At 44.8% G+C, this 21022-nt stretch overlaps 1 protein-coding gene across 2 annotated transcripts in view; it reads right to left on the bottom strand.

Annotated features, from left to right (window-relative positions):
- adgrl1a (adhesion G protein-coupled receptor L1a) overlaps positions 1-19290 on the bottom strand; it is an 89972-nt gene extending 70682 nt beyond the window's left edge. For both annotated transcript variants that reach the window (XM_085784003.1, XM_085784004.1), the window contains exon 1: positions 18523-19290. The gene's annotated coding sequence lies outside the window, so the exon portion shown is untranslated. The remainder of the gene's footprint in view (positions 1-18522) is intronic.
- Between the last annotated feature and the right edge of the window lie 1732 nt (positions 19291-21022).

Here is a 21022-nt window from a genome sequence, read left to right as displayed (position 1 = left end):
CTTGGCGCACCTCTCTGCCCGTCTCTCTCCATTACTGTGCTACCTTTTCATCTTCTCACCTCCCACCTCCCACTTCCCAGGCGAATGTAAATATGTCATCTCTAAAACCCTCGTTGCATTTGTATCTCTGACTTTTGTTTGGTCTCCACCCACATATTGCAAGGACCTCTCCGTCTATCCGTCCATTTGTCTGTCTCTTTCTCTTTCTCCCTCTTACATGCTTTCTTAGAGACACAGCATAGATTTGTGATTGAGGTGGTACCTCTCTTCCTGTGCCCTCTCCAATTAAAGGCTAGATTTACAGGGGGAATCAGTCAGAGGGCAGCTTTGGAGGACAGCTTTAATAAGGGCTTCGTTCGCTGCACCGCTCTCTTTCTCATGCTCTCTCTCTCCCTCTCTCCTAGGAAGATGGCTTGCCATTTAGCAGGTGCGAGGACAGGAGACAGGGGAAACAGGTTACATGATAACCCCTCCCTGACAAGAACATTAAACAGTGGTGCAGCAGGTTTAAAAGCCAGCCAGCCAGCAATGATCAATGCCAATTTGCGGGCTGTCCCGATGCAGCTCAAATAATCACATAAAAACAAGCTAGAGAACTTCACCGCTTAGCCAGATATTATTCAAGCTCATGCCTCGAGACTCAGCTGCCACATTAGTTCCAGCAGCCATCTCATCCATCTTGTAGCACGCTAGCAGTTGGTGGGCTCGCCTTGTAGCTTCACAACTTCACGATATTGATGGTGCGCCTCAACAAATAATGGCATGTTGTTTAGAATCCATGCCGGTTCAGGAAAGATTGCTATAGAAACGCCTTCCCATGCCTCATGTACGTATCACGGTTAGAGCTCATCCCAGTGGGGCCACCTGTTTGCCACAAGCCAGAGCATCAAGCCTCAACCCCCCACCCCACCCCACCCCACCACCTCCACCCATCCTGATCCACTCCAACCCACTTGATGAGCTAGATAACGCAGTATGGTGGAGAGCACACACAGGATGCCCCCCAGAGAAATAATCTTGAGATACAGCGAGTGAGTACGGAGGATAAGCAGCAGGGCCCAGGGCTAGCAGGTGGCCTGCGTGATGAGAAGAGAAGTAGCATAAAAGAAAAAAGGATGGAGATGGGAAGGGAAAGAAAGAGAACAAGAGACAACATAAGGGGCGAGTAAAGGAAGAGGAGCTGGCTGTATGAAAGAGAGATTGATAGGGAACGGTAAAGCAAAGCCTGGAGTATTCTTCATTAAAAAGAGATAGGGATGTGAGATGGGTGTGAGTAGGTGGTAAGATGTGAGGGGATGTGAGTGGAGAGGAAGGGAGGAGTGGGCATTAGAGGGAGACGGAGGCATCTGCTGCTGCTCCACATGGATGTTTATCCAGCCTGTGGCTTCCTGAGAGACACATAGTAGAACTTTCCCCCGCTGAAAGCTGCCGCCTCTCACATCACCGTGTCTGTGGGTCTGCATGTTTGTGTGTGCAGACAAGTCGGGATCCATTTCTGTGTGTAATAGTCTTTGCATGTATTACACACGCTGGCCCCAGTATGTGTGCCTGGCTGCACCTGTCTAAGTATAGCATCAGTGACTCTTTTCAGCATGTGCTAGTTCGCTCTTCACCAGTTCTGGTTGGGATTGAGCAGCACAACCCCGTTAGCGCGCGGTGGTTGTGTTCAGGTCGCAAGAGGATGCAGGACCAGACCACTGTGTGTGTATATATATTTAGCTTCATGCACAATCAGTTGGGAGGGCCAGACTGAGGACTGGAGTACCGCTTAATACTCACAGCGCGTACAGTTAATACACACTGACCACAGAGTAGTTGACTCGGAGCACGGGAACCGTGTTTGAGGCTAACAGCAGCGACGGCATGAGAATTGCCTCTCAAAATGGAGGGGGAGCAGAGAGAGCTCCGTGTTGCAGCATGGCTGTTATGAATATTTGAAGCACCCATATCGCTAGACTCCTGGTTGTTGCTCGAGGGGGGAAACATGGGCGCGGGCACAGAGTGGTTGGCAGCGCCGAGAGGCCGGGATGGAGGGGGTTGGCGGGCAGTGGCAGAGGCAGCGGCCCATCCTGAGGCTGGCAGCAGGCGGCTCAGTGAATGAAAGCAGGGCAGGTCATGTGTGGGTGGGGAGGCGGGACTCTCCTGCTGCTGAGACAGATGCCACGGTTGTTAGGCTTAATTTCTTCTGCCAAGCACCACCCAGCACTGGCCAAAAACAAACTCAAATGCTTGTGGCCAGTGTGTGTGTCTGTCTGTCTGTGTATATATATGTGTGAGAGTGTGGTGTGGTGTGGTGTGGTGTGAGTGTGCCTGTGTGTGTCAAAAGAGAGAAAGAGCACTGTTTGATTCGGTATCAGGCTCTACCAGGAGCACACACAAGCAGAGCGGTAATCGTTTACTGTTCAATCCCGTCCACCTTGCATCTCCTCCTCTGTGCTCCAAATCTCTTTCTCAGTCCTATCTCCATTTCTCACCATCCATCTTCTTGACTCTTTCTAGTCTGTCTTTCTCTCTCTCTCTCTCTCACTCACTTTCTCTCTCTCTCCATCTTTTACTCCATCTTTCCCTCTGCACCAAAGCTGGCTCCCACTGCAGTGAAAATAAAAAAAAAAAGGCAGAGCTAGAGGGTGGTGGTGGTGGTGATGGTGGTGGGGGCACAGAGAGAGAGAGAGAGAGAATGAGAGAGAGAAAGAGAGAGAGCGAAAACAAAAGAAAAGTGAGAGATGAAGAAAGAGCAGTGTGGTATTTGGCTCAGTGTTGCATTATTGGCTCTGGTTGATCTGATCTGAGCAGATTACAGGAATACAATACTCACAAATCACCTCTGCCTCTTGAGCCTCACACCCTGTCACTTGCACACACAAACACACAAATACTAGCACTCTAAACACACACACACACACACACACACACCCTCCCCTGAGTCGACACCCACACCTGTGGCGTGTGTCTAGCCATCCTGTAGTCGCTGTTCTTTCCACCTAACATCACATTCACCCGAAACACTCGAGCGCACACGTCATTCACCACACCGCTGCCTTTCTTGACAAGAGACGTCACCCATGCAGCAAGACATAATTACCACTCAACTAATAATTAGTCAAATTAATTCTGCAGCAAAAAAGACAGATTCTAAAAGCTGAATCTATTCGTAATGTGTTCATTATAAATGAACACTAACCCCCCCTCCCCACACACGCACTGTTTCACTCCTCCTCCTGACTTCACACAGCCCAGTGGGAGGCTGTCAGGGTGGGAGGGGGCGGGGCAGCAGCCTGTGCCAAGGCCAGTGCGACATGTTTTGCCTCTTTACTTACACATCAGTTCAGAGTATTGATCATGTTTGTGTGAGGAAACAAAGAGCAGGGAAGTCAGAAAAAAAAACACCAAACAGTATTCATCTGAAACAACAGCCACCATTTCCATTCAGGAAAACAAAAACGCTGCCAATACACACACACACACACACACACACTCATGCACACACACACACACCTGGCACACACCCCTAAACTCCCAAGGACGAACACATCATACATACACTTGGATGCCTACTGTTTACAGGTGAAGACAGATTCAAAGCATCGCAGCAGCCTCCAAACCCAACTCCCACAGCACTTCGCTGACAAATGCACAAACACACACACACACACACACACACACACACACACACACACACACACACACACAGAGTATATACACACAACCACCACCAAATTCATTTCATCTTTGGCACAGCGGGTCTTTGGATGCCGATCCATAAACATTGATTTACACTTGGAAAGCACTTATTCATTTATCTATTTATTCACGTATACATTGAACGTCAAAGGAGTCATCACTGCTGCGGCTGAAGCCTGTAATTAATTGACTGTCGTATGATTTTCTGCTGTTTGTTTAACCCGTTGGACACAAAAACAGAGGGCAGACTTTCTGTTTGTGATGAAAGACTGTGGTGCTCTTGTTTATTTATCCATCAATCAAAAACACACAGCTCCCTCCGTCTCCTGCTGCGCTGTGGACTGAGGCATCGACATCTCACAGTTTTAACTGCAAGTTGTCAAAGTAAGACTTTCTTTAATAAAACAGAGAGGAGCTGCAGCACAATTGAGTTACAGCGCTTTAAAAAACTGAGTTACACATGCGCATTACATTACAAATGCCAGAGTTGCAATTGTGCAGCACATCAGTAATCTCTCTCTCTCTCTCACACACACACACACACACACACACCGAGACACAATGGCAAAAGCTCTACCGATGCGCGTCATGGTGTCTGGGTGGTAGACGGGCTTCGGAGACAACAACGGTGAAAATTAAATTCCATTTAAGGCTAATCCCATTTCCATCCTCTGCCGAGTCTCACTGCTATTGTGACAGTCAAGGAAATCTGTCTCAATTGTTCCATTGTGGGGATTGATGGTGAAACACGATACAGCATAAATAATGGAGCTTGACCACCAAGAGACAGGCCCTGAAGGAGACTACTACAGGGTCAGACAAGCATGCTGCAGCCAAGGGTGGCGGAGAGGAGCAATGAGACAGAGCCACGCCAGGCAGGCAGGAGAGCGAGGGAGACAGGTGAGCAGGGAAAATGAAAGCGAGGACAGTAAACAATGTGTGTGTGTGTGTATTTACACTAATTCTCTTGACATTTCACGGACAGTATTGTTTTGCCGCGGCCGTTGCTGACAAGAGATGACGGCAGAGAAAAGGGGGGGGAAAGATCTGAGTGTAGCGCAGGCTGCGGGACAGACAATAGCCTTGTCCCAAACGTCCCAACATCAACCTCCCACCACTGTCACACACACACACACAAACAAACATCTACACACATACAGTACTTCCTGGTGCTGGAAGTGAATCGGCCATTGGCATCCCAAGGGAGAGGAAGCAAGAATAAATTATCTCTCTAGTAACAGCTCCTCTCCAATCGAGCACTGGCAATCGCGCAGTGTTGCTCTCTCCACAAGAGTAAATATACTCATCTATTACACGAAACAGAATTTTTATCCCAGTTCCAGTATGCCAAATAGGTTGGGATTATCATTTAATAGAGTAGAAGTAAACCTTAATTTTGTCATACCCTGATGATGACAAGGAGCAAAGATGGAGGACCCTCGCTGAAAAATAAGAGACAGCTATAATTACACAGAGGAGAGGAGAGGGGGGGATGAGGTGTTCAAATGTAGCTACATTTATGTGCCAAAAGAGACGGGAGAGATGCTCATCTCCCGGGCTCATCTAAAATGATGCAGAGACGACAGGAGACTGACACATAGAGATAGATGCGCAAACACCATCCACCTACTTTCCCTATTTGCATTCATTTCACATCCAACTCGAAATTCACATTCAATTTTACAGTCGGTTCACGTTCAAGCTGGCACTCAAATTCAGCCACTTGTGCATGCAGCCTGTATTCGTGGGTCGGTGTGGTTAAAGCTGACACTTTCTGTCAACACACCCATCACTAACCCCCATTACTCACTCACTTAGTCTCTTCCATCAAGCCTCATTCGTTCATTTGCCCTCCCCCTCCGCACACACACACACACACACACACATACACATACGCCCACGCGTACCAACTCCCCCGCGAAATGCGCAACAAACACTCACAGCCGTCGCCCACTTGTTTGTTTAGCAATTTGTTCATTTGCTCAGGCATTCACTTGTCCACAATATTCTCACCCACTCATTCGCCATTCATTCATTGTCTCCGCCACTTGGGCTCTAATCTGGTCCTCCAATTTCTGCCGCCGCTCCAAAGTCACATGCTCTCTCTCTCTCTCTCTCTCGTGCTCACCCACTCACACCTTCTACTTCTCACCCAGACTCTCTCTCTCTCTCTCTCTCTCTCATCTTCTCTCCTTCTCACTTGTTTCTGTCATACACTTCATATCCACATCTGTCCCTTGTCGTCATTAACCCCCGTGGATGACACAGTCCCTCACCCCGCTTCCCTGTTCATCCTCCATGACACTCTGCTGTCTCCCCCCATTCTCTGTATAGATTGCCTCCACCCATTCCAATAAAAGATTTAAGAGCTCCTTTAAGTGCTAATCAGGTTGTCATCCGTGCAGCCAAAATCAGAGGCTTGATAAATAAAGGCTTGTCTCTGTTGGCTAGTGGCTCGCTGTGTTTAAATAGGTGACACCGGAGTGCATTCTGAGCGCACCGGATCGATGCCAGAACCCTTGGGGGTCCCCTGAAACGGTGAACAGAGACAAAGCTTAGCGCTCAATAATAACGCAGGGATAGGGCAGCTTGCTCCCTATTTTCAGAAGGAATTCTCCCTGGGCTTGTCCTCCACTCGCCTCGCTCTTTTTTTTCTCCCCCCCTCTTCCTCTCATCACGACAGGCCTTTTCAACTCGCCAGTTGGCAGAATTGCATAAGCATCGAGACCCAAAACCTTTTATTTTCCTGCATTACACACAAGGTTAAGCTGTTGCACTGGGGGAAGTGCATTAAAAAAAATACCAACAGGCACAACTATCAACTCCCATCTTCAATCCCCACCACCCCCCATCCCCGACCAGCAGCCTCTCTGCTGTCCAATCATCCCATCACATCCAACTATGGCCAATTTGCCGCTATGCCCAATCTCTCCTCCACAGTCAAACTACTCGCCATCACTCAAAATAGCATATTGCCAGCCCTCGCTGTCACCCGCCACGCCGTATCACCAAAACTCCCAATATAAATACCTCACTAAGTCCAGCTTGACAGACACATGCTATCACTGACCCATGCCTACACACTACTACAACACAATGCTCCTCCTTAACTCTCCACAGCCCCCCTGCCTCATCTCACCTTGTGCCCACTTACATCCCCTCCCATGAAAGCTCTAGACCAAGCAATGGCAATATAAAAAGAGGTCCACCTCTCCCACTGTGGCTCTTTTACCTCGCTTTGATTTTCTGTCCATCAAGGGGGCGTGGATTAGCGCTCTCTTGTTTATCTGCTCGTCAGTTTTATCTATCTATCACTAAGCCATCCGCTGTGCTGCAGCGGCCTCAGCACTGCATTAATCCCCTATCAGCCAGCCAGCCATCCATCACCCCGCTGTCTATCACGTCAGATCCATCATCCGCCCATCTGTCTCACACTGCCCATGCTCAGAAATGATCTACTCGGAGAGCCCCACTGGCGAGTCACAGAGGGTGGGGAGGGACAGCGGGGCAGGAGGAAATTAGAGGGAAATGCGGGGAGTGAAGACGGGGGGAGAGGGAGAAAAGATTATACCGTGGCCCTTCCCTCTCTCAGCCCACATGCTGCTGAAAGCATTGTCTTCATTTCACTTCATGTTTATTAGCTGTTCTGTTTGTTTCCTTGTAATTTGTTTGTTTTCCTCGCCTGCTAATTCCAGCCAGTGGGAGAGTGCCAGTGGAGGGAGAGATAGCTGCCGGGGACAGGGGTCATAAATCCCATAAAACCCTGATGTAGTGAGAAACCCCGGCCCCTCCTTCTCCAGCACGTTCGAGCAAGGAGGGGATATTGTCTAAAGCCTGCAGCTTTAAAACAGCTCAATATCTGGGTTCATCAGGGGTCATTTTTATTTCTATCCATATATTCTTGCATCAGAAGGGGAGCGGAGTTGGTGGGGATGGGGTGGGGTGGGGTGGGGGGGCTCATGAGCAGGAGGAAAGGTGAGTGTAGGGCAAACATTAACACTCGCAAAGGAAGGGGGGAGTCCACACAGGAGCATGTAAGAGCAGGGGGCAGGGGGCAAGAGTGTGTAAACAGGCACATATGAAGGGAAACCACTGAGCACATAGACGCTCAGGTCGGCAAACTGCAAATGGTAGTTGTGCAAACAGGTAATGTATGTGTTGTATGTCGGCTGAAGCACTGTAATTATTTAGACTAGTTGACAAATAGAGAACCGTGAGGGCAGAACAAATGGTTTAGAGGGTGACGGAAAGAGCAGAGAGAAAGGTTAATGTTTCAGACTGTTTGTACAGAGGAAAAAACTACAGTTTTATGGAAACTAGGAGTTGAATATGCAGCCTAGCAGCTATACAGAGCCCCAACGTGGATGACCTGAGTGGAACCATTTGTTTAAACGCACACTGCAACCTGTTTTCCTAGTGTGAACGCCTCCCTACGACCGCTGGATTTGCCTCATGGTCAGTGTTTTCATGATTTCTTTGATTTGCCATGTCGCTGGCGGAGAACACCTCCACAGCACCACGGGGGAAAGCGGAAGGACTTTGTGTTGTTGTGTTGTGTGTCGCAGCGTTGCGTTCGCAGAGCTGCGTGACAAAGACTGTCACTCGCAGAGTTAGTTGTGAACATGAAAGTCACTTTGCTGTCGCCCCCTAAAATGTGTTTCTCCCTTTGTTTTTCTTCTCGTTCATCCGTGCTGCTGCCATTTGTGTGGGAACGCTGCTTTGCACAGGAATCAAAACTCCAAAAGGAAATCAGAGTGGAGGTGCATACCTGAGTACAGCAAAAGATTGATTTTGAGATCAGACAATTGAGTTATCCTTTCTTCAATTTTCCGTTTAATTCAACTAAGCTAATCCAGTTAACATGTTTGGGTGACAGCTGCAACAATCTGAGCACTGCCTTAATCTGGTTATAATTAAATTAAAGGCATCAATGTAACCTCTGAGTGTAAAGTACCTTTGTGGTTTTAAAACCATTCTGTGAAAAAAAAAAAAAAGCTGCTTTGTGCTGAAGGTTGGTGTTTCCTTGTGAGTCTTTGAATGCAAAAAAAAAAGCATCTGAAAACACAGTATACAGTAAATGTCACATGATGAAAAACCGTCATGAATACAGAACAGTTGTAGTTCCCAGAAAATGGATGAAGCCGCTATTCTGTTTGCCCGTTGGCTGAAAAATCATTTCAACGGTATCTTTAGTCATTCATCTTATTAACTATGTACAGTGTATTATAATGCACAGCAGAAATGCCACTAGAATACAGAGTGCTGCCCTTTGCATTTGTTTGAATTGGTATGGTAATTATGACCTGAGCTGTGGTCCATGTTATATGATTAAATAAACACATGGGGTAGGAGTTTTAATCTCTGCTGGATGTCATTACATGGTCCAGTTTACCCTCCAGGGCTTGTTGAATTTTTCCCAACAATAGCTTCAAGGATGGTGAATAGTATAGGATACAGTGCAGTGCTAGGTTGATACTGTAGACTCAAATGCCAGGCATTAGAAATCTCAATCTGGTCAATTGTTTTCATCCCAGTGTACTCGAATGGCCTTGTAGGATTACAGCTTGGACTACTCCATGCCCTGAAATAGAGAGAGAGGGGAGCTCTGTGAATGTGGCCGACCAGTTGACAGCTGAGTCTCTCCTCTGTGATATCAATATCTGTGGTCCTCCATTACACGTAGAATAGGAGGAAAGAGAGGTGTGAAGCCTCTGTTTTTTATCCATAATGAGCCTAAACAAACATCTCCAAACAAATGTTCTTCTTCCACACGCAGCTGAATCAGAAGAGACAGCTGTCAGAAAGCATCCACATCCATCCAGAGTTAGCTCCAATTAGATAACTACTCTGCCTCCTCTAGCCCTCTGTGACAGATACTGCTCAATCATAATACTGGTGCTGAACGCCGCTCCAGTCCAACAATATACCATCTGCAACGACAGCGCGTATTGCTGTTACACAATGACGCCTTGCGTGCTGCATATACTGTACATATGTGCGTGTTCAATGTGCACATTCTGGACCTGCATCCTGTCATTTCATAAAGTACAGTGGCGGTGTGCTTCTGCTCATGCAATAAAAGAAAAGATATAAATTGTAAATGCTGCTATTGCAATAAAAGGGTGAAACCTTCAGTCTATAACAGACGCAATTACCAGTTACACAAATATATAGAGAGACAGGGAGGGACTCGCAAACATAAACACTCGCGCACGGCCTCATAAACACATACCTACATTATTGCGTACACACTGAATTAATCAGCTCTTAGACAAATAGCTGAATAAATACTGTGGATAACCAGATCAATATTGTACACTCAATTCATTTGAGTTCACAGAGATGTCAAATTCTGCATAGTTCCACAGCACACTGATTAAACTGGCACCACATTAATTCAGTAAATCAATAAAACCAATCTTTCAAATAAATCAAGTCGCATGGACGGCTAGAGCCAATTGGAGGACTAGGACACATTAAAATTCCCCTGCTCCCACTGCATATCTATGTCAACCAGGCAGCACACTGATCTGCTATGTGGATTCCACAATTTGTGGAATGAAAATGATTAATCCATGAAACAATAACCAGGGTGCCAAGAAGGCACATGGTAATTCCATAATGATCAAAGACTCAATTAAATCCTTTTCCATTCTGTTCCCTAAATGCCTCACGTCTGTGACTGCAGAGCTAAATGTGTGTGTGTTTGTGTTTGGTGGTCAGTTTGAGTTGGGTGTGTGTGTGTTGTGTGTTTTGTCTCGGGGCGATGAGGTGTCCAGAGGTTAAGCTGTGGTCTGGAAAGAGTCTTCTGTGGTTAGATGACGTATGATGAGTGGTTCATGTTCATACTCTGCAGCACTACAGGGTGAGGGCACAAGCGGTATGATATTAATTATCACTGAGCTCTAAGCATATTCATACCCTGACGGACAAGCCAGTGTATTTTCTTTCATTAGAAATATGTCGCCATCCACCGTGGTGCCCAAGGTCTTCTTTTTGTATGCCTAACCGTCTTTGTTTCTGTCCCTGTTTCAAATGGAAGCAGCAAGGCACTCAGCTGCTAAAAATGGCTGTGCTGCTGCACTACTGTATAACTGGTAGAATAAACTAAAAAAAAAATAAAAAATTCACACAACCACAGAAGGTTTGCTGAGCGGGCATGGTCATTTTTAGCAGCACCTTCTTTCATAATGATCCACACCTGGGTGCTAGCTGTTGACCAGCTTCACATGAAAATATGAGGCTCTATACACTTAATGGTAGTCCCATCAGCGAGGGAGGTCCACCGTGTCCCCGAGATCAGACAAGCGAGAAATCCCTCTGTCGTCCTGTTTTCCTGCTACGACTGAAAGGTAGCAGATGCCACCGCCTGACAGTTTCATTCAAGAGCATATATTCCTACAAAGTACCCATATGATCGAGCTTGTGATATAACATTTAGGGTTACACCACAAAAATGAGCCAGTGATTCTGCAATGTAAAATTTTCAATAAATGCTGGTAGTGTCGGAGCAGAGAAAAGGGATTTAAAAACGGATGGTGCTTTTTTAAACTCCAGTAAATAAATAGTTATTTTTTCTTTTCTTTTTTTTACAGTGGATGTCACGACTTCATCTCTGCAGCATGTGTCTTTGAGCTGAAGGTCTGAAGTTTTACCACCTGTTTTGGTTCAGCCCATCCACCGTCCCAGTCGTGTCCAGTCACTGCAGGTGCCAGTTTTTTGTGAGAAGGCTCAGATAGACCCACTGTCTACCAACTTGGCACCCAACAACAGGCAGAAAAAGTTAGTGAATGTAGCAGAGCATAGAGCAGCTAAAGGGACATGTAGTTCCCTCAGGAGCTGGTGCAGAAAACAAGAGCTAAAAGGAGAGTGAACATTTAGTATTTGTAGTCTCTGCTCACACATTTAACATACCAACTTCATAAGGTGATATTACATCAACACTTGCAGCTTGTTCCAGAAACTGATTAATGCAGGTTCAAATAGAAAATTGGGAAATTGCTCGTTAATGCCAGTTCTTGTGAAGACCACTTTCCCAACTAAATCAGAACCAAGTGTTTGTGCTCCAACTTTCATCTCTTTATTCTGTCAGTTCAGAGCACATTTACTGCAAGAGCCCAGGCTAATAAAAAAAAGCAATGCTGTAGCTGGCTGATTAAAAAAAAAAAAAAAAAAGAACAGCAGCAAAAAGGTTAATGTGCTGTTGCTCTCAGTCACTTTTGTGCATAGTGTCAGAGGTGAATCTATGATACCACAAGCGCGGGTAGTATTTTCCTGTGGTTTGTGTCCATATGTGCACAGGAGCAGAGGGCATGAGGATTGGAGAGGAGCGGCACAGGGCAGTCTCAGGTGAGACATGCATAGTCCCAACATAATTATAATCCTTAATTAATCCACTCCGGATGCTCCCTCCCTCTCTCTCTCTCTCTCTCTCTCTCATCTCTCTGTGTTTATGGACTTTTTTCCATCATGGTGCACCTCCCCCCTTACTGTCTCATCTGGCATCTGCCTTGTGTATGTATAATGCTCTAGGTGTTTTTGCAGCTGTTTATGAATATACGTGCCCTTTCACACTTCTCACAACGAGCTCCATCTTTCCTCCCCTCTTCTCTTCTCCTCTCCTTCCTACCCCCACCCCTCCTCTCTCTACCTGTTCTCCTTCCAACTCCCATCTTGGCAGACAGGCAAACAAACAGCTTCTTTTAGTCCCGTGTTGTTTCTTGCTGTTGCCTCCTCTCACAGCTCATAGCACGGACACGGGCAAACACAGAGACACGTAAACACAAACATGCTCACACCGGTCCAACACCATATACTCTGAGGGGAGCGCTGCTGACACCAGAGCCGCCCTCGGTGGAATGACTCAGGTGAGTCTCAGGTGAACACTGCAGCTTGTTGGGGCCAGACAGCCAGACACACACACACATAAAAACACAGATGGAGTTCCTATTTATGCACAAGTCTCTCCTAATTCTGATGTCTATCTGAGAGTGATGATAGCTCGGATGATGCTGAATAACTCCCATATTAGTCGAGGAGTGTGAGGGGTCAGTGGCAGAAAGCGAGAAGTGGAAGGTGTAAATGGGGGCGTAATGAAGGAACACTGGAGTCCTGCAGCAGCAGATGAAGGGTGTGTTCATGGCACTAAGCTGCAGGTAATGAGGACAAAGGTGTCAGCATTGACGATGGCAGAGTGAAAGCTCCAGGTGTGAAGAGGAGTGACAACTACTGCTGCCATTTCCACTCAGCCTCCCTACTCTGCCTCCTCTGGCCGAGCCAATTAGAGGGGCTCATCCACCACTCTCGTCCTCATTCTCCGTCAAGCTATCAGAAAAACATAAGGATTGATTGGACAAGCTATTAGGTCAATTGATCCCTGTTTCCTTTCATCTGGGCGCTCCTCCTTTTTTCAGATGGACAGATTGGATGTGAAAAGCTGCTCCAATTACCTGAGGACAAGGTTTTAACTAAGATGGCCTGACCTATTCACTGTTTTTAGTTTCTGTGTGTATATATTTGGCTCTCACTTTGTGTGAGAAGATATTACAGTATAACCCTGCAGGAATAAAGTTTTCTTCCAGTATTCCAGTATCAGCAATCATATATTTCTCATGTATGTCTCGCTATAAAATGAGAAAAAGAAAAAAAAAAATCAGCATCAATCTCACAGTGTTAAGAGCATCTTTGCCACTACACACCTTTAGTAGGCGCTGCCATGGAAGATTTTCAGACAATCAGCAGGGAAAGATTATTGATTTGTGATTATTATCCTCAAGTGCCTTCAAAATTGTGTCTTGGCAAACAGCTTCAAAAAGCCATTAAATACATGTTAGGCAATGAAATCCGACAAACATAGGGCGAGCCGATAACAGGTATTTCAAGTCACTCTTAGGAACATGAATAGGAAAATCAGGCAGGCTCCAAAGGGCAATCAAACAAGTCCATTACAGACTGCAGTGAGAATTTGTTCGTCGAAACTGCAGCGACGCACTTTTAAACACCAATTCAGAGCCCCCTTCCCCTTTAGAAACCGTGTAAATCCGAGCGAATCGCTGGTGAGGCTGATTGGTCACATTGATTGAGCATCACTGAGTCTTTTCACTGCCGTACACCAAGTCGTCTTTCACTCGATAGACACAACCCAAATACACCAGGCACTCAATCCAATGTGTTGCTACATGGGCCCATCCAGCTAATTTAACACCCACTCCATTTATGAAAAAGAGTCCTCGATCGATTCTTTTCTGTTCATGTGCTCTCGTTGCTCCAGCTCATTTTCGCCATGCCGGCGCCTACACATGCTCGGGGCTGGCAGCAATTGAATTGAATTAGTGTTTGGTAGGGTTAGATTGTAAGATTGGCTCCTTCGTGTCCACACCTCCAGCTCCAGCACAGACTAGCTGCTGCATGCAAGGCTACATGGATAGAGAAACTCCACAGCACAGAGGCCAACGGCTTCAAAATGGACGCACGCTGACCATCGCTTTTGCACCTTGGCCATTTCTGCTCGTCACCCGCTGTGCACCTCTCCGCCTTTGCTATTGCGCTCTCTACTCGGCTCCCTCTTACATATTTCCTTCTCCTCTCCTTATCAGTCTCCTTCCAATCCATTATTGCATGTTCATGCTCCCAAAATGTAATCTAGCATTTAAGGGGAAAACAGCCAACACATTACAAAAAGCCTTAGAAAATATAATAGGGTATTTTTGATTGCAATAATTAGTCCAACAACAGCTGTTTAAAACCATTTCCAGTGTGTTTTGTCGGCAGTGGTAAAATGCTTAACCACAATAACTGTCATTATAATCATAATGGCTTTCCTGTCAAGACAAGTCTTATCAGGCTGGTGACAACCACAGAGCTGCCACTGCCAGGTAAACAGCACTGCCTGCGAGGGGAAGGGGTACGGAAAGCTACATGGGGCTGTACAATACAATAATAGTGTCTGGGTCAGTTCGTTTAAAAACAACACAGCTGGAAAGGGCATAAAAGATTACCGTTTGCTTGGACACAAGACGTCCATAGGTGCACTATATATGGGACTGTATAAATAAACGCATACTGTACATTGTAGCGCTGCCACATCCTTCAGTGAACACCTTCACCCAACCACAATGAAGCTACAATAGGTATTTAAAATGTCCTATCCATTTTTGTTTTCATTACAACAGCATCTGCCAATGTGTAATTATTTTGTTGAAAAATATCAGCAAATATGTAATAACGGGGATGGAAAACGCTGCTCTAAAATTGTTTTGGTAAAGGTCGCAACTAGTCGTTCAGTTATCCACATGATTTTGGGATCTATGGCAAATTGATGTTTTGGGAGAAAAAAAGAGAAAATAAAAGTCAAACGTAGACAACCAGACACAATTCAATCTCACAAAGGCTTGTTTTCCCGTGGATTAAAATTGCAAATAACCTTCAGAATTAGAATAAATCAACATGGACCATGAACTTGATTATTCAAAATAAATTCCCCCGCTCAATGGACCATGAGAAGCCGGGGACCGGCAGACTAGCTGGCAAATCCTGTACTTCTAATCAGATATCATATCTGGGAGCCTTTCATCATCAATAGGCAGCAATGAGATTAAGTTTATCATCAGAATTTAGTGCGGTGCCAGCGCACGCGTCCTCTGCTCGCTACTGGAACTAAAGATTCTCCAATCATTTCCTCCTGCAGGTTTGAACAAGCTCAGAGTGGCAGCATGTGTGTGTGTGTGTGTGTGTGTGTTAGGCATGAATGTGTGTTACTACTTAAGCAAACATCTGAATATGCAAAGTATATGGGGGGTGCAACAGTTTTCACTTCACATCGCAATTTGAAAATTGACGTAGAAACTGTGACTTGACTGTTGAAAAACGACTGTTGAAAAACGACGGCAAAAAATTGAGCAGACTCGTCCAAGTTTCCACACAAGACGAAGATTCACAAGAGAAAAAAAAAGAATGGTAAAATGTTTCATGCTGTGTAGCTTTGTTCATGGAAGTTTTTGCATATTCATTGACTCTTTTGCATCAAGTACTAGAATTGAACTGGAGCATGTTTTTCTCTGAATAGACACTTTTTATTATTGCGCATGAATATTTCTGAACAACCTTTAAACCTTTGTTTTCGTTCTCGGTGACAGTTTTGCTGTTATGCTTTTTTTTTCTTCCTTAATATCAAAACTGATAAGGAAACAATAGCACCCATAGTTTTAATCACGTATTGAGAAATCTCACAGTGGAAAATAGAATTGAATGGTGAACTTGGTACATTCTTGTATTGTACAGTAGCCACTAGCCATGGTGTATGGTCTTGTTCCTCTCTGGCTTTTGAATAATGTCATTTGTTTCCCTATACTGGAACTGTAGAATAATGTGCTGCTACTAAAAACCACCCTAGTTTTCATTTCACACTATTCTATGCATGAGAAATATGTCTGTGTCCTTCACAGGTTGAGGACAAATCTACATAAAATGTCAAAATCAGCAGCCCCCTTGCTGACATGTAGCATTCAATACGTGTCCCTTGCTGTAATTAATAGCCAAGCGGGGAAAAATGGAAACATTGTGAAATATTACCAAGATATGAAATGCTTTCATCATCTTTAAAAAAAAATATATATGAAAAAATGAAGAGGATGTTATTCTCACATTATTCATTAATAACCAGAATAGATGCAATGCCTTTAACTGTCCTGTGGGCGTGAGACATCATAGGTCATTTTCTGAAATTCATATCAGTGCTCTTTCTGCTTATTTTTTGTTAACATATTCATTTAGTCAGCCCTGTCAAAGAGCTGTAAGGGGTTTACAGGCCTACATATTACACAAAGCAGAGAGGAACGGAAATGCAAAGCACACACAAGACCACTCACTTTAACATAGCAGTATTGTTCGTAACACATGTGCATGTACTGTACACACGTAGTGTATATGAAAGCATGCAGGGTTTGTTGTTTTGTTATGTGCATGTGTGCCGCGAACACACATCATCAAAAACCAGATGGATTAAATAAATGTGCGTCGCTCTGTGCAAAGACACATCTGACAGGCTCTGCATTCAGTATTTGCCTCACAACTACTACCTAACATAATGATATCTTTGTTACAGAGGCCCCCTGAAATGCTGGAGTCACAAACACACACACACACACACACACACACACACACTGAAATAAATCTAATTATGATTAGTGACTTATTAAAAGTCTGATGATCATTAATGCCATGCTAATGTATGACTATTATTCACCCATTGAAAGCCGAGAATAATTTTTCTGATGGTGATGTGACACACAGACAAGGGGGAAATAAATCCTTCTGTCTTCCCGGGGAGAGTGTTTGGCAGTAAACCAATTCCAAGTCGAGCTTCTTGAATGCCCAGATAACGCAATCAGACAGTTGCAATATTGCTGTTTTACCACCTGAAGAATTTGAATTTCATTCAGCCCCCTTCAGAATAGTAGACATGCCAATTTTTCCCCAAGAATTGGCAGGACAAACACAGTTCACCCCGCTGGAATGAGGAAAAGGCTTACCAGCAGAAAATAACTGTTTTCAAGGTTTTTCTTCTCTGCCTCCTCAGGTTCAATTTTATTATAATAATACACAAAGACAAAGGGTTTAATTTCTTCTATCATAACTACAGTGTGGGCTGTTGATGTCTTTTTATTAGATATTCTATTATTAAATTGGGAATTAGTCAAGCGTAGTCACAATATAAAAGCGCCTCGGTTTCTGTGTTGTGAACCCCTAAACATTACAGGGTCACATTTGATTAAATGTGGATATATGGAGGGGGATTTATTCCCGCTGTGGTTTTATGCTTTAGTGAAGTGATAGCCTACATTTATTATTTAAGACATGAGCCCGTCACGATGGCCATTCATAGACATGCTCTAATTGGAATTTCAGATAAGTTAAGTTTGAGGCAAATTAAACTACATCTCATTTTGTTGGGGACACCCTGGAACATTCCTCAAGGACTCCTGGGGCTCCCCAGACCCCTTGGAGAACAGCTGGCCTATAGGTAATGACTTGACTAGGTGGAGGATTAATGGTGTACTCTGGGACATGGGGGGATTGGACAGAGTGGTTCACGTTCCAGCTCTACACTTTGCTCTGATGCATTTATTCTACTAATAGTCAATGAGCTACTTCATTTCTTTCTCTCCTGGAAGGAACTGATAAAAATAAAAAATAAAAGAGGAGAAGAGGGAGCAGCAGCAGCAGCAGCAGCAGTGTGAGGGATGTTTGCCAACATCCCAGGACATCTCTTTTCATTTTGTACTTTTCCTAGTGGGAAAGATGCCAAACATTTCTTCCAGGAAAGAATTTATTTATCCCTCACTATATATATATATATATATTATATATAGGCTATATATATTCTGCCTATTTCGCATCTGCACAATCCGCCTCGTTTTATCCACTGTAACCTGCCGAACTGAACCCTCCACCACTGAGCTGTTCCAGGACCAGCAAACAATCATTTTCCCTTGTTCCCAGACTGTACGTATTAATTAAAACAGCCCCAAAAATCTATCAGCTTGCAGGGCACGGTGCGATGCATAGGCCCACAAACAGGAGTCCTATCACGAATCCGACCAGTTTGGAGCATGGAGCAGCGCATATTAAACATGAGGCGACCGCTGTTGACGCACCGTAAACACGAACTCTGTGTCTGTCAAAGCAGAAAATATCAATAAATAAATCGGCTTACACGCCTGAGCACCTCACGCAGGCTGATACTGGGAGCTGGGGTGGCGCACATTGACATGCTGTTCCTGTCGCGCTGAGATTACATGTTTTTAAGAACATATAACATGAAAACTGCTGCTTGGTTCCTACCTTGATTCCTCCAATCTCCTTTTCCTTGATTGCTCAGTGTGTCTCATTCATTCTCGCTTCCCTCCTCACTTGCCTCCTTCTCCTTCTCCTTCTCTCCCCCTCTGGTTATCACTCGTTTTCTCTCCTCTCTGGTCCCGTCTTCGTGCGGATGCATAAGAATTAAAAATTAATAACCTGCTATCTTGGAGACAAACCGACGAAAAACGGCAGAGGGAGGAAAAAAAAAATCCACCCGACTGAAAAATAATATGATAAAAGGCAGCGGGAGGGGGGGGATCCTCACGGACAGAGCAGATTCTCACGAAAATGCGCCCGTGCGGGCATTAAAATAAATAACAGCGACGACACCATTGTCCTGCTTGAAAACAACAATAACATGCGAGAAACAGCAACGTCGAGCCGCGACGGGAGCGTGGAGCTGAGCTGGAACAGGAACAGAATTGAAGTTGCAATCGTGCCGTCCGTCCGTCTCTGGTGAGATGCTGAGCAAGTGCAAATGTGTCACCGTCGCAAAACGTCTGTGTAAGGCAAATGAGACTCTTGGATGTCTGGTGTCTGATCAGTTCACAGGATCGCCACTTTTTGTCTTTTCTTTCTTTCTTTTTTTACTAACTAAACTATTCGCCTTCGTGCTGTCTCAAATAATAATTTAAAAAAAGCTCTACGGTTTGAAATAACGGGTTGGATTTAGGAGAGTCCACACACGCCATCTGCGGTTATCTTGTGCGTCCTGACGCACCGAGCGGATCACTCGACTATAGTTTCCCTCTTCGTCGGCAGGCAGCGCACACTCTCATCAGGACCATTCACACGGTATTTTCTGCCACTGCAGTTCTACATCAGGCCTACTACAACCTGGCGCATTCATCATTGCCTTTCACATACACTTCGGTAGCCTAAAGACAGATTCAAGACAGTTTTTATAACCAACGCTGACTTAAAGAAAAATGCTTCTGCCCGCCCACTAGTTAAATTGCTTCCTATGTATAACATTAGCTATGGTGTGTGTGTGTGTGTGTGTGTGTGTGTGTGTGTGTGTGTGTGTGTGTGTGTGTGTGTGTGTGTGTGTGTGTGTGTGTGTGTGTGTTTTCTCTCTCCCTCAGTTGCCTCACCCACGTGGTTTCCAAAGGTGGGGTTCAGGAGCCATCAGAGGTCCTCGAAATAGTCATCTGCTGGAGCCCTGCAGAATTAGGAGTAGTTTAATGTCACTGCTGTAATTCAAAAAAGAAAACAGAAACCGATTCACAGGTGTCATCTCCCTACTCACTGTGGTAAATCACCCTATTAATTCCGTTTTTAGTCATTTCAAAAGAGCTGAACTCCTCTCAGATCTAAGATGTTTGTTTATTTGGCTGCTTTAAAGGGTGTTTAACTAAAAAAAAAAAAAAAGGTTTTTTGAAAAAGTTATATATTTCAGATGAAACTAAGCTCTCCCCGGTAACGCATGTCACAAATGATTGACAGCACAGTCTCATTCAGTCTGATGTGATGACAGAGCCGAGGTCTCAGTGTTGGACAGCGTGACATAAGTGAGTCATAAAGATTTATTTGGAGAGGAATCCATCCATTTTCACTCTGTATGCTCGGTGAATTAATAAACAAAGCCGTAATATAACACTGCGTGGGATTCATTTACATGCAAACTCACAATTATAACAACTCATCTGTATTATAAGACTTGTGGATGCTTGACTTAATCCTGAATTTAAATGCCTCTCTGTGGGCCTTTTTAATATTTTTTTTCATTAGTTTTACAGCTCTAAAGAAAACGTGGCTGTCTGATGTCAATGCACTGATTCTCAGGAGGGACCAAATCCTTAGAAGATAACAGTTTGCCTCCTCCGTGCATGGGAACAGATAGATTTTTCTAAAGATTATTTTTTCTGTTCCTTCCACTGACAGACAAGTTGCTGCCAAACCAAGATTGAGTGCTGCACTGGGCAGTGGGAGCATCATAAATTGGCAGTTCAGGGGCTCTTCAGGATGTTCACAGGTGAGAGTGTAAAAAAGAATATAACCAGAGGAATACAAAGCTATGAACAAGTGAAAAGCCTTTACTGAAACATGATTTAGCTGCTGCACAACACATACAGGGTGTTTTATGGGAAGAGAGTGAGTCAGGGGATGACACACAGCAACAGTTTGGAGTCGAGTTGGAACCGTATAGCATTCAAAGTACATGTAGCTCTGTATCCTGCTGAACTACCAGCATCATACAGTACAACTCGTACTAAGCAGACAGGTTTCTCACTGGCAGTTTTGTCCTGGAGGTATAAATGGAAAACTGGCCTGAACTGAACCCAGTTTAGTCTTATTATTATCATTATTATATGTTAAATGTTGCTGGTTTCCCACCCGGTCTCTGCCAAATCAATTATTCACCTTCTTACGGTATTTTGTTGAGATCTATAATTAAGTGAACAGGGTGCTCAGGGTGTTACTTGGGGCAGCTGACAAGTTTCACTTTGTCAGAGGTCAAACTCCAGACACACCTACACCC

This window comes from Trachurus japonicus, chromosome 8, assembly GCF_045865225.1.
Source record: "Trachurus japonicus isolate A0001 chromosome 8, Traja_1.0".
NCBI classification, from domain to species: Eukaryota; Metazoa; Chordata; class Actinopteri; order Carangiformes; family Carangidae; genus Trachurus; species Trachurus japonicus.
This window is presented reverse-complemented; position numbering and strand designations above follow the sequence as displayed.